Genomic DNA, 17,194 nt, shown 5'->3' with positions numbered 1-17,194 from the left:
TTTGCACGTTGTCCTGCTTCTGTGTGGGCTACTTCTGGGTGGTACAGTTTCCTCCCACAATCTAAACATGATGAAACAGGCCCTTTGGCCCAACAAGTCCACACCGCCCCACCGTAGCACAGCCCACCTAGACTCATTCCCCTACATTTACCGCATTCACCTAACATTATGGTCAATTCACCTAACCAGCACATTTTTGGATTGTGGGAGGAAACCGGAGCACCCAGAGGAACCCCATGCAGACGGGGAGAATGTGCAAACTCGACACAGAGAGTCGCCTGAGGCGGGAATTCAACACGCGTCTCTGGCGGTGTGAGGCTGCAGTGCTAAACACTGGGTCACCCATAATTTATTATGATAAATTAGCGATGCAAAATTGCCGACGGTCTTCAGGGATGTGTAGGAGAGGTGCGTTAGTCAGGTTCAAAAATAAGGTAGGGGATTTGGTCGGGGTAGATTTTTTGTGCCGCAGGGCCGGCTTCTATGCTGTAGGGATTTTAAATCTATGCAAATGCACTGACGAGACAAGGAGTAAAGTTTGACTTTCTGATCGTAAATAAGGCTGAGCAATTGACCTCGGTGTCACTGAAGGAGCACTTTGGGGCCATAGATCATAATTCATTTGGTTTAAAATAGTCATAGAAAAGAATAGACCGGATCTAAAAGCTAAAGCTCTAAATTTGGATGAGGGCCAATGCTGTAGGTACAAGGCATGAACTATCAATATTGATTGGGGTGACGATTCAGAGATAAAGGGACGGCTGCAAAGTTCGAACATAGGAACATAAGAATAGGATCAGGAGTGAACCATCAGGCATCTCAAGCCCTCTTCACCGTTCATAATATCATTTCACGCCCTCAGCTATAGGTTCTAATTCCTACACGGGGAAAAAAAAATGCGTCTCAAGAAAGTAGCCTCAACCGCTTCACTGGGCAGAAAATTCCACTGATTCACGGCCCTTTGAGTGACGAAATTTCTCCTCGAATCAGTCCAAAATCTGCACCCTTGATTTTGACGCTATGCTCTCTCGATCACCAGCCTCCCTGTTTCTATGGTTTTTTTGGAATTTCGACTTGCCTTCTTCGAATTTCCAATGAGCACAGTCCCAGACTACTCATAAGTCATATCTCTCAATTGAAGAATCAACGAAGTGAGCCACCTCTGCATCCCCACCAGTGACAGTATATCCTTTCTCAACAAGGAGACAAAGTGAACAGAGTCCTCCAGGTGTGGGCTCACCAACACCTTATACAGCTGAAGCATCACCTCTTTGTTTTTTAAACTTCATCTCTATAGCAATAAAGGACAACATTCCATTTGCTGACCTCCCTGCTACTCTTGCAAACAAAATTCTCGTGATTCATGCACAAGGACACACAAGAGTTCCTGAACAGCAGCGTGGTGAATTTTTCACCATTTCAATAATAGTCCATTTTGCTGTTATTCCTAACAAAATAGATGACCCCACATTTACCAACATTGCACGGAACCTTGCCTGCTCATTTAACTTATCTATATCCCTCTGCAGACTTCAAGTGTTCTCTGCACATTTCACACTATTATTCATTTTAGTGGCGTCTCACACTGTAGACACACTATACTCGGTCACTAAATGCAAATCATTTCTGTAAGTTGTAAACAATTGTAAACACAACACTGATCACTGAGGCACATCACTAACCACTAATCGCCATCCAAACCAAATTCTTTGATTTCTGTTAGTGAACCAATCCTCTATGCTCATCCATTGCCTGTACCACCATGTACCTTTCAGTTATGCAGCAATGTCACGTTTACAATGATGTGGATGAGCCAGACTGGGATAAACAAAGTTAAAAATCACCCAACTCCAGCTTATAGTCCAACAGGTTTATTTTGAACCATTAGCTTTCAGAGCACTGTTCTTTCATCCGGTGTGTATGGACGATAAGATCACAAGACACAGAATTTTAAGTAGACAATGACAATGTCACAAAGTGATATATTCAACAAACCGGGATTTGGAAATAGTTTATCTTTTAGAATGGGCTGCATGTTTCGGGTCATTAATATGCAAATCACAGAACTTCCTTTCAGTCAGATACTCGAGGTAACATAAGGTTTTATAAATAAATATTACATCTCAGCCCAGACAATGCATTAAAGGTGTCAATTCATAGTCTGTCTGTGTCGTCATCTGTGTTAGAATGGTTCAACATCCAAAGTAGAATTTTTAAAAAATGACTGCCTGCATTGACTGCCTGTACACTGTCTATTTTTTCAACAAATTAGAATGTGTATGCAAACATGATTCTGAAAATACAAATTCATCCTGTAGACATGTGTGGCGTGTGTGTGTGCTCGCGCATGAGAGAGCATGTGAGTGTATGACCATGACTGTGAGAGCACGTGAGAGAGTGTGTGCTTGAGTGTGTGAAAACTTGGTAAAATGTGTGATTGTGATGGAGTATAAGCCTGTGAGAGGGGGTGTATATGGGTATGAGTGTGTGGGGTACATGTATGTGTGTCTGTTAGAGAGAGAGAGAGGGTCTGCGTGAGTGTGTGAATATGTAAGAATGTGTGTGCTTGTGTGTGTGTTTATGTGAGTGCGCAAGAGAGAGTATAGAGAGTGGAATGGGGTCATCTGTAGAGTCCACACGTAAACCCACCGTGTACGCAGCTGGAACTCATGTGACTCAGACAACATCGTCTGCCTCAAATTAGATCTTGGGTTAATGTCACACGCCAGGTAACCTCACTAAACGCACACAAGCACACAGACACACAATCTTACATATAAACACGCAGACCCTCCATCTCATACGAACACACATACACATCCTAACACTCAAGCACACACACGCACATCCGCTCATAGGGTTATGCTAAATCAAAACCACACACATACTGTACTAAACTTTCACACATGCAAGCACACACTCTGTCACGTGCTCTCACACGTACATACTCTCTTTCTCTCCCTATCTCAAACACACATGCATGCACACTTTCGCACAAGTTTATGCGGTGAATTTGTATTTGCAGAATTACATTTGCAGATACGTTCTATTTTGTGTAAAAATGTACGATCTGCAGGCAGTCAATGCAGGCAGCAAATGCATGTAATACTTTGTAAATTCCACTTTGGTAATCGAACTAGTCTGATTCAAGATTGGGATGCAGACGAGACCTCACAAATTTAATGCATTGCCTGAGCTAAGATGCCATATTTCATTATAAAACCTTAAGCGATCACGAGAAGTTGACTTAAAAGAAGTTCTGGCATTTAAATATTAATGAACCAAAACATGCAATCCGTTCGAAAAGACGAACGATTCAAAAGTCCAGGTTTGTTCAATATCTCACCGTCTGACACTTTAATCTCCAGGTATTAATTCTGTGTATAAGATATTATGCTCCACACCGCTTGATCAAGAAGCTGTGCTCTGAAAGCTAGTGTTTCCAAATAAATCTACTGGACTATAAGAATATGTTGAGTGCATTATACCCTTATCGATTGACTGTTGGAAACCAGATCTACCAACTCTATCGATTCCCTAGTTCTCTATCGCGCATTTAATGTATGCCAATCACTTTAATAATTAGATAAACTGTCTTTCATAAATCCATGCGGCCTTTGCACGATGCAACTATTTCAATTCAGGCTTCTTGCTATTCTTGCTCAAAACAGTTATGGATTTTCCCACCACAGAGGTTAATTTAATGGGCCTATTGTTACACGCCGTTTGTAAATCACCATTTGTAACATAGTGATGTCACAGTTGATGATTTCCAATCTGCTACAAACACCGCAGCTCCCCTGAATTTAGTAAATGACCATCAGAGTATCTGTTATCTCCCCCCACCATCTATTTTAGATCCTTTGGATGCATTCAATCAGGTCAGGAAACGAGGCTACCTTTAGATTGTCGAACACGATTGTTTCGAAGTCCTCACTTGCCATTGCTTCCACAGGCCTTCAAAAATGACACAACAAAAGTACAGAGACAGTATGTTCCTGTAAAAGTGAAAGAAATGCTGGATGACTTGAGAAATTGAGGCAGTGGTCAAGAAAAATGCTTACGTCACGGTATTAACAGCTGGAATGTTTCATGTCCGAGTTATGTGAACAGTAGTCAGGAGGTGTGGTGCAAGGTACAACAGTAAAAAACAAAGATGTGCAAGAAAACCAAAGTCACAGTAAGTATTGCCGATTGCAGTATGCAGGTGGACTCGAAAATCAGGTTGGTATTGGATTGCAAGTAAAGCAGTTTGTGGAATGTCGACAAGATGGCGTTTTGGAGCAGCTTATGGTGGAGTCGACTACGGAACAGGCACTATTGGATTTAGTTTCGTGCAACGAGGTAGACTTGATAAGGGAGCTTAAGGTGAATGAACCCTTAGAATGCAGAGTAAATAATATGATTGAACTTATAGAGCAATTTGAGACAGGGAGCACCTAATCAGAGGTGACGGTTTTACGAAAACAATGACAGAGGTATGAGGCAGGAGCTGGGTGGAAATGACTGGGAGAGGGGCCTAATATCAATGACTGCGGAACAACAATGGCAGGGGTTTCTGGGAGTAATTGAGGAGACACAGCATCGTTTCATCACGAGGAACAAGACTCACTGTGCAGGGTATGATGAGACGGAAAAAAAGAGACTGCATATAATGTGACGATTTGCAGTGGGAAAGCCAAGGACTGGGAAGCTTAAAAGAAGCAACAAAGAGCAACAAGAAAATAATAAATGAAGGAAAGAATTAAATATGAGGGAAAGCTAAACAGTATTATAAAGGAAGACTGTCAGAGTTGATGTAGACATATATAGGGCAAAAGAGATTCAAAATTGGACACTAGGCCATTCAAATATCATGCTAAGAAGAGATAATAGTGGGAAACAAGGAAATGCTGAGGAACTGAACATTCACTACACGCTAGTCTTCACGGTGAAAGTAATGCCCCAAAAAAGCAAGACAGCCGAGGACAGAGCTGAGCATGGTTGCCAGGTTATACCACGGGGAAAGTAAGGACTACAGGAGCTGGAGATCAGAGCTGAAAATGTGTTGCTGGAAAAGCGCAGCAGGTCAGGCAGCATGCAAGGAACAGGAGAATCGACGTTTCGGTCATGAGCCCTTCTTCAAGAGCCCTTCTTCAGGATACCTTCCTGAAGAAGGGTTCATGCCCGAAACGTCGATTCTCCTGCTCCTTGGATGCTCCCTGACCTGCTGCGCTTTTCCAGCAACACATTTTCAGCTTATACCAAGGGGAGGCAATCGATGTTATCCACAGGATTTCAAGAAGGCCTTCAACAAGTCACACTCCCAAAGCTGCTGAGTAAGACAAAGGTCCATGTTGTTCGAGGCTAGGTGCCAGCACGGAAATAAGATTGGCTATCTGTCAGAAAACAGTCAGTTTGGATAAAATGATCTTTCTCAGAATAAGAGGCAGTGAGAAACACAGTTTTTGGGGGACACAATCTTTGACTTTGCAATTAAAGGACATAGATGAAGGATCTGAGTGCATTCTGGCTAGGTTTACAGATAATATAAAGATGCGTAGAGGGACAGATAGCATTGAGGAGACGGGGAGGCTGCAGAAGGATTTTGGAATTTTCAGGACAGTCGTGCAAAGATGTGGTCGGTGGACCACAAGGTAGTTAAGTCTGAGGTCATTCACTTTGTTCGGAAGAGTAAAAGCATTGAATATTTTCTAAATGGGGAGAAAATTCACATTCTGAAGTGCAAAGAGAATTGGGAGTTCTAGATCAGAAGTCTCTCGAGGTGCAGTTTGATGAACAGGATTTACATGTATTTAGAAAGGCAAGGAATGATTAGGAATAGTCAACGTGGCGCTGTGCGTGGAATTTATGTCTTCCCACCTTGATTGAGTTTCTTGAAGAAGTGAGAGAGAATATTCTTGAAGTCAGAGTTGCGGACATTATCAATGTGGACTTCAGAAAGACGTTCAATTGGGTTCCACATACCAGACCGGTTAATGAGGTTGGACAACATGAAATACAGGAAAACATTTGCATACAAAATTGGCTTGAAGGCAGGAAACATATGGTAGTGGTGAACGTTTGCTTTTTGGACTGGCAGACTGTGAGGAGCAGTGTGCTGCAAAGCTGGATGCTGAATGCACATTTATATTTTTCCATTAACATAACTGATTATGATCTCATCATCGGAGTTTTGATGTCCAGGTGACACTAAAACCAGAGGTGCAGTGGACAGCGAAGATTACTTCAGAGTACAAAGGGACTTTGATCAAATGAGCTAATGGGCGAAGGTGTGTCAGATGGCGTCTAATTTAGATAAGTGTGAGTCTTGCAAAGGCGTATTAAGGCAGGTCTTATATATTTTATGGTAATGTCCTCGAGAGTTTTGCGGAACAAAGAGAAGTTGAGATGCAGGTTCACTGTTCCTAGAAAATTGAGTTGCAGGTACATAAGAAGGCATTTAGTACGCTTGCCATCACTGGTCAGTGCACTGAGTATCGGAATTGTGATATCAAGTTGCAGCTGTACAGGGCATTGTTTCACCGACTTCCTGAATTCTGCTATCTGGTCTAGTCTCTGTGCTATAGGAAAGATGTCGTAAAATTTGGAAGAGTTCAACAAAGTTTTGCCAAGATGTTGCCAGAGTTGAAGGATTGGTGCTACAGCGAGAGACTGATTAGGCTGGGTCTGTTTTTTCCCTGGGGCACCAGAGACTGAGGGGTGACCTTGTTGAAAATTATAAAACCATGACGGGTGTGGATCGGCTGAAGGGCCAGTATCTATTTCCCGGGATGTTGTATTTCAAAACGACAGTGCATATGTTGAAGTGGGAATAGATTTTAAAATGATCAAAGGGGCAATGTTTTAAAACTGAGGGTGGTATGTATATGGAATGAGCTCCCAGAGGAAATGGCGAAGGTGTACAGTTAGGCATCTGGTTGATTTCATCACGAGGAATGGTTACACGGGGTATGCACCAAATGAAGGCAAATAGGGCTGCATTAATTAAGGATATCGTATTGGCATGGACGAGTTGAACCAAAGCGTCTGTTCATATGCTGTATATTTTTTATAACCCCAAGAAATTAAAACAATGATGAGTTCGTCATTCTGGAGATGTAGCAGAAGTTGAGATAATTGTACTTGGAGCTGAAAAAGTCAAGCAGTGATCTCGTCCCGGTGCAGATTTGTTTCCAGAGGATTTAATTTGAGAAACTAACTTTGTCACCATTTTTATAAACCATTTTCTGGTAATTGATCAATAATGCAGGGTGAAACTGTGAAGATATTCTTACCGAGTGGGTGCTGACCATCTGAAACAGTCAATGGCAGCTGGACACAGATTCAACAGTTATTCTCAAGAGTTTTGGAACTTAACTTTGTAAGTAAACATTTGTCGGGGAATGGGCATAGAGTTAGAACAGATTTGCAGCATCTGTATGATAATTATGGAGAGGGAGAGGGACAGATGGTGTAGGAAAGTATTTAGTTGTTGAATTACAATGTTAGTAGGCAGGATCTGGGGCGCATCAAAAAGGATCAGGAAAATACACAACAGAAATTTGGAAGTTGTTTCAGAAGCACTCGTTGATCGTGCTGAAGACGTCTATGCCACAGAGGAAGGAAGGGATATTCGGGTGATGGAACTTTGGGTGACAAGGGGTCCAGAACATCGAGTCAGGAGGAAGAAGGAAGCTTCCCAAAGTTTGAGAAGGCAAGGATTAGACAGGATTATACTGAATAACAAATTAACCAGGAAGGAACTGAAGAATGGAATTTGGAGAGCTAGAAGAACCATAACAGAGCTTTAGAGATTAGGATAAAGGAAAAACTAAACATTTCACACTGATGTGAGGAACAACAATATTGCCGGAATGAGGGGAGGCTGATTAGAGATAATGGAGGGAACTTGTGCCTGGAGTCGGAGGAAGTAGGGGAAGCTCTTAATAAATAATGTGCTTCAATATTCACTACTGAGAGGGACTTTTGGTTCCCGATGTTAGCGTGAACCAGGCTGATATGCTCGAATTGGTTGATGTTAAGAAGAACAATGTCCAGATAATATTGGGAAAAAAAGCAAGTGTAGACATGTCTACTGGGCCAGACTTAATATAGGCAGGGTTTCCACAGCAAGTGAGGGAATTACAGAGCACACGGTTTTGCATCTGTAGTGTGAAAATTCTGGAGAGTTCTCTGCGAGACTGGATTTATGATTAATTGGAAAATCATCGCTTGACTTGAAATAGTCAGCGTGGCTTTGTGAGGGGCAGCTCTAACCCCACAAGCCTAATTGAAGTATTTGAGATTGTGACAATGCATATTGATGAAGACAGAACAGTTGATGTAATGTACATTAATTCTAGCAAGGCCTTTGATAAGATTCCCTATGGTTGGCTTATTCAGAATTAAAAGGGGCATGAGATATCTGTCTGTCTGTATACAGAATTGGCTGCCTCATCGAAAGTATTCAGCCTGGAGCTCCGTGACCAGTGATATTTCGCAGGGTTCTGTTCCAGGAACTCTGCTTCTTGTGACTTCTATAAATGACTTGGCTGAGGAAGTAGAAGTGTGGCTTAGAACGTTTGCCAATGACACAATGGTGTGGGAGAAATGGTGCATTTGGATGGTTGTTGTAGGTTGCAATGGCAAATTGACAGGATGCAGACCAGACCGAGAAGGGGCAGATGAAATTCAGCCTTGGAAAAATATGGAGCGACTCAATTTGGATCTTAGAATGTGAACACAGAATATCCTGTTCGGCAGTGTGGACGAACAGAGAGATCTTTGTGTACACTTCCATAGATCCCTAAAATTTGTCACCCAAATTGCTCGAGTTAATTAAATGGGTTTCATTCGCAAGTTGATTGAGTTCAAAAGCCACGAAGGTATGCTGCAGCTGTATAGTGCCCTGGTAAGACCGCACTTGCAGTATTGTGTTCAGTTTTGGTCGCCTCATTCCCTCATTAGTAGAAGGATGTAGAAGCTTTAGACAGGGCGCAGAGGAGATTTATCACGATGCAGCCTAGACAGGAGATGTCGTCTGAAAAGTTTCAGGAAAACTAAGGCTTTTCTCACTGGATTGAAGAAGATTGAGAGGTTTATTGATAGAGATATGATGAAAGGCATAATTAGGGAGAACAGTCAGAGTCCTATTTTCCCGGAGGAGAAATGATTATCAAAGGAACATAATTTTAAGGCGTTGAAGGGCGGTATCGGGAAGATATCAGAGTTAGGTTCTTTACACCGAGAGTAATGAGTGCGGGGAACACACTGCCAGCGGTGGTAGTAGGATCAGGTACATTTGCAGTATTTAAGTAACTCTTGGTTAGACACATAGATGACAGTATAATGAATGGGTATGAAATTAGTTTGAAGTGAGCATACGATAAAAGATCGGTATTATGTCTGTACTATGCTGTTCTATCTCCAGTCGGAGAGATTACAGCCCCAATAGTTTGATCAGATACCAGCCCCTGTGCTCTCTGCTACTGCCCCATACACTGTGAATGATGAAGCTCATGACAGAGCGGAGAGAGGGAAGACACCGCCACTCGAGTCACAATGGGACCCGGCTGATTGACATCTCCAGGGCAATAAGATGAAGGTCTCCGTGGTCATCCAGCCAATGGGAGTGAATGAGTGCCGAGGCCAGCAGGACCATTCGCAATCGTGTATTGCAGGCACAGTATCACTGTGAAGTTGGACTCAGGGAGTGTGAAGGCAGCGAGAGAGACAGCAGAGACAGGGAGAGACATGGAGTTGGTCTGGACTGGGAGGATTTATAAATACACAGTGTCGGTTCCTCGACCCAAGTTTGAAACTTCCAGTAAATTGAAAGTGGAAGACTTGCAGAGGCTGTAAATCTGAAACAAACAGAGAAGCTGTTGGCAAACCGCAGCAGGTCTCGTAGCACCTGTGAGAGCAGTGGAAGTTAACGTTTTGGGATGAAGGATGATTGCACAAAACTGGGATTTTTTTTCCGGAAAAGCAATTCATTATGTCATAAAGTGGCAATGTGTACAGACCATGAAAAGTGAGAAGCGTGCACAACATCAGTGGTTGAAAATGTAATGAGTAGTTCAATGTAATCATTATTGAGGAAAGTCAAGACAGGTCTCATGGACAAGGTCACTGGAGTCAGGGATATATGTACACCAGTCAGAGCCGATAAGGACACAAGTGTCTTCTTTCTCGGCCAAAGGTAGTTAAGGGCCATGCGATTTTGGAGACGAACGATCCAGACAGCGAACATCTCTGCACTGAGCAGGCTGAAGGCTGAAAGAGTGGCGTGGCAATCTCTTCCAGAGTGGTTATAATACGGAAAACCTCAAGCACAACCTGGAGGGTAGCATGGTGGACGGGGGAAAGATAATTAAATGGTGCTGAAAGGTAGAGAGGGCCTTCTTAATGCATAGTTTCGAATTCACGTAAGGTGAAGTGTGGGAGTGGAAAAGGAAAGGGACAACATAACCTAAATAAGTGCGGCAGTCCAAGAGGTCACCAACCAGGGGTCTGCCTTTTGGTTAAGACTGGAATAAGTGCCGTTGAAGGCCAACAAATTATTGCATTGAATCCAAGTCCAAAAGGTGGTAAAAGAGAAATTAATGGCAGTCTTGTTGGGAACTTTGAGGTTAAGTTTGCTTCCATGCACAGTGGACCAATAAGCAACTAAGAAAGAAAGATACAGTGACAGCGATTACTGAAATCAGCTTCCCATGCTGAAGGATGTTTCCTTTTCATGCAAGTACTTCCTCAGGGTGTACTAATGGCCATGTAATTGGTAAGAAACATGGTGTGTGTGTGTGTGGGGAAGGGGGGGTGTGGTGTGAGAGATTACGCTGATAGCAATGGAAGCAGGTGTTATCCCTGTAGGAGTTTGTGGCACCCACCAACCTAAGGAAACTAAGAGGATGGAAAAAGTTGTAACTGCAGCAAAATAACAACGTTGCAATCACCATTCAGCAGTGTCATATTCATTAAAAGGTATGGATCTCAGGGGGAACCCTCCATTGGTGTCGATGGGAATATGTGTGGGAAGTGAGCAGCTCGTGTGGTTGACGTTTTGAGCAGGAAGTTATGAAATGGAAAGAAAGTGTTGAAATGTAATTCACTTTTGTTCGAGGCCATGAGGCTGTGCACAGGGCCCCAGTTAAAAATAGTGAGTGAAAATAAAAGAGAAGGAAGAGCGTTGTGAAAAGCAGAATAATCAGGCTGAGCAATGTAAAGATAAAAGTTAAAGCTGTATCTCTGCTGGGGTCTTCTGGTGTTTCTCCAGGATAGCGCTCTTTTCTATTGTGTCCCGTGTGTCCTTGACCTTGACTGCTGTGCGGGTGACCTGCAAGACTAGGAACGCACCTTTCGATCTAGGCTCCAATATGGCCCACTCCTAATTCTTCGGCTTGGCGTATCCGAGAGTGTGAACATTGAAGTGTTTTGGTTAACTATTGAAAGTGTTTCCATTGTCAAACACTATAGTGGCAGCTGTTTCAATCATTGGGATTGTTTTGATTCATCTACTAAATACGTCTACTATTATTAAAAAAAATATTCATTACCATGTGAGCGAGGTGATTCTGTAAAAGCAAGTTGTCGACATTCAAACAAAAGAGGCCCAATATGCAAGGAATCATTCAAAACCTCATGGCATCCCTCAGATAGCAGGTGCCCTTTTTATATGCAAGTGAAACATGCTTCAGCACTTTTCCTAGCTGTTTTCTGTTCATGTGGGTGCCACCAAGTTTTTCATATAGTATTCACCGTTTTGTCCTTACACAAATATGTAAAGTATATGCACATGATCAACTAAATTAGGCAGCAGTAAAGAAGGAACACAATTGACCAGCAGGGGTCACCTACATTTTGGTTTGAATATCGATGGAGAAACCTATTTGAGGCCAGAGTTTGTGCTGTTCAGCAGGGGTCTTCCCCTGTGATTTCTGAACCTAACCCAGGTCTGGAATACCTGGCCCCATATTGTCTCTATTCGGGTTTTGCTGGTGACCTAATGGGACCAGAAGTTTGGGGTGTAAGGCTGCCTGTTTGGAAGCAGTATCTGTTGGGTCTTCCTTTGGAGAGTGTACTGATTGGATCATACAGCATTACTAGTAGGCTGCCCCCTGGAGGTTTCTAACCCTCAGTGTTCCCACAAGGCTCAGGAATCACACCAAAAGCAAAACGAAGTCTCAGTGCATATTGACGGATTTCCTTTGGCTCAGCTGTAAGCATCTCATTCCCTGTGTTAGCTGCAAGGTAACATTAAGGACACATCAGTCACTAATAACCACATTTCCACAGTTAAAGCAAAGACCAGCCATTTGTCCCCACGGGTTTTCGCTGTTTTGTCCCCATTCCCAAAGTTGCAATCCTGGTGCCTGCCTCTCCTCATCTCCAGGGTCCCATCCGGCAAGTCTTGCTCAGCCTGGTCGCTGGCTGGGGCATCTGAGGAAGGACCCAACCCCAGCTGGTATCCTGGTCCCAGTCAACCCTGTCAGGCCCAGCACGCAGCATGTGGGAGTGCTGGACATAATCACTTTTACCTGTAACTTGCATCGTGGCTCATTCTGGTTCGGGCCATCCCAACAAAAAATTACCGCTCACGTCATTGGCAACTGGAAATTCCTGGACAAATTCATATTGTTTGTCCGAATCATGTCAGCGACACCACGAGGAAATCATTGCAAAAGCATAGCGTTAAACAAAGGTGAAACAGCCTTTCATTATTTTCATCCAGTTGTGGGCTGCATATAACTTCCGTCAGTCTACTCCCTGCATTTTGCTGCGTTTATATCGGGATGATCCGATGGACATGTTGAGCAACTTGGGCCCGATTGATCTCGCAATCAGGATCATGCTTAATTAACATTATTCTGCTTGCTAGGATGGCCCCTGGTTTAGGATGGCTTAGAACGTTCATCCCCATGTGGTTGGCTATAAAAACTGGACATTTCATTTTTCAAAAGAAGGAAAGGTTTGTCATAATCGGATGTGTGCTGGGGACAATCAAGAGATGTTAGAAGCTCAGCAGTTATCCAGGAGTAAAATCCCGATCCGTATCCCTATCAGCATCGTCCCCATCCTCAGAAAGTTCGGCATGTTAGACATAGATTCTACTGAGAATCTCGAATCTACATTCCTTATTTTACAAGATTGTTTTTGAAACCTTTTTATATATTGCTCGGCCTTAGTGACCTTACACTGCTTCTCATGTTCCTCTTTTTTCATCTCCACATTCACAGTCAGTTATGAATATCTCACAGCTTTTGGGAGTTCCATCTGTTGTACAAACCTCTGTCACCGAACCCTATTCAGAATTCTTTCATATGGCCATAAGGCATTTTTCCATTCTTTAATTAGCAATGAGTTAATATAGCCATGCTTCAACTTAACCTTGAGGCAATGAGACAGGTCACTGAGAATGTGTAAAGGAATATCCAAGCCATCCTTCTAAGTAATCCTGATTTTGAGAGTCAGGGCGAATACAATTGGTCATTAAAAATAATTTAAAAATCATCATTTTATGAAATTCAGAGGTAGAAGCTGAACAAGTGAGTAAGACATTTTGAATGGCATCAACATAAACTTGAAATTATGTTAATCAAAATACAATACCTAAAATGAAAAAAATGTACACAGTTTCCAACTCTGAAATCCATTATGATTACCTGGTTCTCGTCCCTGACCTTAAATCCCAGATTATCTTCATTCAGCGGTCTGACCAGTTGTTTATCATTTACAATGCTATAGGCCGTGAAATGACTCCAGCTGCATGAAAAGGTCTTGGCTACTCACATGGTAAAAAAACACTTCTCATTCACAAATAATGGCCGAAACCATAGACGCAGCTGTTAACAATATGATATTTTTTTAAATGGAAACACCATCACCACAAAGTTATGTTGCAAGTCACGCAGCACCTTAATTTGGACATGGTCAATATTCATTTTGCGATGCTATTTTCGTTTTCATCATCTCCTCTAGAACGGTGGCAGTGCAAGACAGCAGCTATTTGCTTCCCTGTCAGAGAAAAGACAAAAAATAGCGAAATTAATTGCATCCATTAGTATATTACCAAACCCCGAAGAAGAATTGCTGTTACGAAGAAATTATCCTGTGTCTACAGCCAATGAAATATTAATTCCTCAAGAACTGCATTGACTTATAAGGAAGATATCCTACTGATTGGATTCAATTCAATTTGTTTTATTGTTGCTACAAGTGCTGAGATACAGTGAAACTTCTTTATGTTGTGTGGAAACCGTTCTGCTCAGTTGCTTGGATTGTTAGTTCACAGAGCAGCGTGATGCAAACAGTGATGCTCCAATTCCTATCTCCAGCTTGAGGTTATCGTGAAGGACCCTCCTTCCAGCCTCTTAACTTATTTGACGGCTGGTGTTGTTCAGGTAGAATCACCACCAATTCATTTTCTGTAATGATAGAGTATCCCTTATGTTCTGGTAAGAAAATGGCGACACAACAGCACTTATTTTATGTGTAGTACAGGCAGATGTTACAGCTGCAGCGGTTGTGTGCAAACAACCAAATCAACATGAAGTTTAAAAGTTGAGACGTCCATCATCAGTCTCATAATGGAGGGGAAGAAGCTGTCGTCGAATCCTTTGCTACTTCTGTTTAAGCTTTTGTATCTTCTGCCCGACAGAAGAAGTTGGTCGAGATTATAACCAGGGTGGGACTTTAAAATGAAATAGGGGATCGGGATAAAATAGTTGTGGACTGAGATTGAGCATTGATTGATGGACCACATCTGTGATGACATGCTGACCAACCAAAGATAAGCTGCTGGGCAGAATGATTGGCATCTGGTCTTCCATCAAATGGTGGCAGCCTAAGTCTGGTAACTAGGGCAATAACTGACCATTGCCACAGAATCATAGAGGCATGCAGTATGGAAACAGGCCCTTTAGTCCAACCAGCCCATTCGCAACATAATTCCAAACTAAACTGGTCGCGCCTGCCTTTTCCTGGCCCATATACATCCAAATCTTTCCAATTCATGTACCTGTCGATATGCTTTGTTTAATGTTATCATTGTACCTGGATACACATGGAGCTGGAACCTCTAGTGGCATAGTGAAAGCCGTGCAGTTTGGGTATGACATCGTCCGATTCAAAAACGAATTGGATAGGAACCAGAATTGACTGTATTTTCAATCTCAAGGACTGATTAACTCCTTTCACTCCGAGGGTGGTGAGCAAAGCTGAGGTAGACGCAGGAAGCAGCAAGGCATTGAAGAAGTCTGTAGAGAAGCACTTGGAAGCTTTAAGCGAACATAGCCAAGTGCCAGATAAAGGGATCAAAATCGACGTGTTTAATCTAAACTTACAAAACAGAAGATTGCCAAAGAGCATGTCGACAACGTCTGCTGCTCTGCCTTTATCTATCATGTGTCGGCCTCCTCAAAAACTCACTTCTTGTTTGTGTGATACGGTTTTCCAAGCACGAAGCCTTGCAGACTACCGCTCATCCGTCTTTGCCTTTCCCAATGCACGAAGATCCTGCCTTCAACAATTTACCCATGGCTGCGATCAGTCTCATTGGTCTGTAGTGGCTGTCGATATAACATATACCTTTGTGAGGGGCCTCGCAAGGTCTTTTCTTGCTTTTCACAAGTTGCTGCGATAAATGTGATCATATCCCAAGGTTTTACCTACCCTTTTTATCTTATCTTTCATTCAGAATCTCCTGTTCTCCAATTTCAGCTCTATTCAAGTCATCACTATTTATTTTCCAAGTTCCAGAGCGTTCATATAACTCCACAATAACATCCCAACTAAAAATATTTGTTTCGGATCTTCCCTCATTGACCTTTCAGGAGGCACATTCTCTCCTTAGCTAATCTTTACGCCTTGCTGAAGTATGTCAAAATGTTTCTGAAACTTCAAATATCCCCCGATTGCCAATTGCCTATCGTCACTCCACATTGACCCAAGCTTATCTATACTAACATTAATGGTCACACAAAGATAAAAAATCCAACAGATTAAAAAAATATTCCCCTTCTATGAAATCATGCGTCTAGCGATTGTTTCTAAGGATCCAATTATTGTTTATTGTCATATTCGTGACAATACGTTCCAGCAGGTTCTCGACTTACACTGAGGTTTACACCATTTGGTTTCAGACTGACTGTACAATAGGTTCTGGGAATCCTTGGGTATTAGTCTGAAAGAAAGGTATTTTCCAGTTCAGCTGGTCGTCGATGAGGCAACCAAATGCTGTCATTTAGTAAAAAGGAAATGCAGTGTGAGAATATGGAAGGTAAGAGTCAACCACACCTAGAATATCATGAACAGTATGATTGCACGAAGGAAAGATATTCTTGCATCGGAGGGAAGCCAGTTAAGGGTCACTTGGCTGATCCTGGGAAGGGAGAGATTTTCTAATGAGAATAGGTGGATTAGATTGAGGTTGAACCCATTTGCAGTTCCAAGAATCAGCGAGAAATTTCATGCAACATCCAAGATTCTGAGGGGATTTGGCACATTAGTTGCTGGTAAGTTAGAAAACAGAACATGATGGCACAGCAATAGGCAATTCGGCCCAACATGGCTGTGCTGACTATGCTGCTGTTCTAAACCTATCCCATCTGCCTTCACATGGTCCAGATCCATCTATTCTCTGTCTGTTCATGTTTCTGTCTAAACACCACTTTAAAATGTTGCCCACATTTCTCTTCTACCACGTTTTGAGCAGGTTTAACTCTCTGTTGACAAGAAAACTTTCCGAGGTCATCTCATTTGAAAATTCTCGCTCTCACCTGAAACTGTGGTGTCCTCGTACTTGACATTTCCACATTGGAAAAGAGATTCGAACTAGCCACACTATCCATGCATCTCCAAGTGCTGAAAACCTGTATCAGGTCGGTTCTCAGCCTCCGACACTCAATCAAAACAATCCACTGTGTTAAAACTTTCGTCAGCATGAAGAAATTCGTATCCAGGCAACATGCTGGGAAACCTCTTTTTCATCATCGCCAAAGCCTTCAAATCTTTCCTGTAGTGTGGCGATGCGACCTGCATAAAGCATTCCCAATGTGGCCGAACTGAAGTTTTATTTTATTGCAACATGCCGGCAGATGAAGGGAAGTATGCCATACTCCACTTTTTCAGCACATCCTGCTATGGTGTTATTATCCTGGAGCTATAGATTTGCATCCTTGATCCTCTGTACATCAATTTTCCGAAGATTCTGGCC

The sequence above is a fragment of the Chiloscyllium punctatum genome, chromosome 43, assembly GCF_047496795.1.
Source record: "Chiloscyllium punctatum isolate Juve2018m chromosome 43, sChiPun1.3, whole genome shotgun sequence".
In the NCBI taxonomy this organism is placed as follows: Eukaryota; Metazoa; Chordata; class Chondrichthyes; order Orectolobiformes; family Hemiscylliidae; genus Chiloscyllium; species Chiloscyllium punctatum.
This window is presented reverse-complemented; position numbering follows the sequence as displayed.